Source organism: Mandrillus leucophaeus, unplaced genomic scaffold (assembly GCF_000951045.1).
Source record: "Mandrillus leucophaeus isolate KB7577 unplaced genomic scaffold, Mleu.le_1.0 Scaffold702, whole genome shotgun sequence".
In the NCBI taxonomy this organism is placed as follows: Eukaryota; Metazoa; Chordata; class Mammalia; order Primates; family Cercopithecidae; genus Mandrillus; species Mandrillus leucophaeus.
The window spans coordinates 611,235-613,126 of NW_012107609.1; the positions used below are offsets into that span (position 1 = coordinate 611,235).

Below are 1,892 nucleotides of genomic sequence, written 5' to 3' on the forward strand. Positions count from 1 at the left end.
GGAATCGTCAGGACACTGCAGAGAGCACAGAGCCCCGTGTGTCCCTGTTGACACCTCGTGTAACCTGGGCGTGGGTGTTGCCCTAGAGCCGGCGTCGGCGTCTCCGTGTGTCCCATGGTCTCATGTCCTCCTCGGCCCGGGGCCCTGTCCAGGACCTCACACCTCAGTGGTATTGCCATGGTGGGTGCACCTCTGAGCACCTCCCGTTTTGGGTGCTCTCACCAGATGGGCTCAGTCCCATGGCTAGAAACCACACGTCAGCAGTCGGGACTGGGGGAGAAGGGCACTGGTCAGAGTGAGGCCAGGCCGCAGCCATCGCGTAGGACAGACAGCCCCTCAGTCAGCTGCAGGTGGGGCCTGGACAGAGACTCGTCCTGTCCTTCAAGCCTGGAGAGGACGGGGTTGATGGGCGGAGGCCTGACGTGGGAGTGCTTGCTCCGGGCCCCCAAGCATGAAGCTCTGGACCCTGGGGGTCTGGTGGGCCCCTTGTGCTGGATAGAACCATGCTATTGCTCCCTACCAGCCCACCCGGATCCACGGCTGTGCCTTCCCCTGTGGTCCTGTTGGCGGTCCTGGGACTTTGTGGGTTCTGACCCCATGTGGATCACACCAACAACACTGGTCTTGAAGTCAGAACCCGCAAAGTCCTGATTTCTTCTGGCTCCCGTGACCCCAGCGCACGGTTTTGCAGGCCCTCGGTGGCCTGGACTCCTGGAGGTGGGTGCTGGGAAGACATAAAGCTGGATAGAGACTGTCATGCTGTCCCCCAGGAAGCCATCTATGCCCCTGCAGCAGCCTGGGAGGTGCGGTCTCCCCAGCCCCCCAGCCCTGGGTATGGCAGAGGCCCCAAGCGCCTGCTCCTGGTTGGTGTCTGGCTGTGAGAGGCCGGGCATGGCTTCGTGCCCCGCCGACAACCTTCTGTGTTTCTGCGCCAGTTCCCGTGGAGCTCGCTTGTCCCGTGGGGCTGCTTTTCCTCTTGCCCTGTGGGACCTTTCCGAGGCCGAGGCCGAGGCCTGTGTGACGCCGGGCGATTTTCCGCCCAGTTTTGTACACTGGGCTTAGTTTGCACGTGGCTGTGTTTTCGGGGACGATGGCTGGAGTTTGTCTTGCTTGGACAAGGCTTTGCAGGTTCAAGGTTGTAGGGGTTATTATTGGTGCTAATAGTTGTATGAATAACGTTATTTCCAAGTCATAAAACCACTTAGTAAAATGGTAACAAAATGCTGCCTGGGAGAACCAGCCCTGCCAGGGGCCCAGGTGGGACGGCCACTGGGGCCCAGAGGAAACAGACAAAGTGAGCCCATGCCCCCTGCCGCACCCCCAGCCGCACCCCAGCACCCCCGTGGTGCCAGAGGCAGCTCACCAGCTCCTGAGCAGGGGTTGTTAGCTCTGAAGTCCGGGAACCTGCAGCTCCCAGCACCCCTGATGCTCCCGGCCACATCTCTGGCAGGGCTGGTGCTGCCCACCCCCCCGTGGCCCTGGCCCCAGGTACAAGTGTCACCTGGCTGGAGAGGGGTGTGTGGGCCGCTGCCATTCAGTCTGGCATGCTGTTTGTTTTTTAAAAAAATTTTTGAGACAAAGTCTCGCTCTGTCCCTGAGGCTGGAACCTCCATCTCCTGGGTTCAGGCAATTCTCCTGCCTCAGTCTCCCAAGTAGCTGGGACTACAGGTGCGTGTCACCGCACTTGGCTTTTTTTTTTTTTTTTTTTTTGTATTTTTAGCAGAGATAGGGTTTCACCATGATGGCCAGGCTGGTCTCAAACTTCTGACTTCAAGTGATCCACCCGCCTCAGCCTCCCAAAGTGTTGGGATGACTGGTGTGAGCCACTGGGCCCGATCTGGTGTGCTGTTTTAAACACTGGTGCTTAACAGGCACAGCTGCTCCCAATTCCC

General features: G+C 59.3%; 1 protein-coding gene across 1 annotated transcript in view; it reads left to right on the plus strand.

Moving 5' to 3' along the window:
* SLC12A7 (solute carrier family 12 (potassium/chloride transporter), member 7) overlaps window positions 1-1,892 on the plus strand; it is a 41,053-nt gene that overhangs the window by 28,161 nt on the left and 11,000 nt on the right. The window lies entirely within an intron of this gene.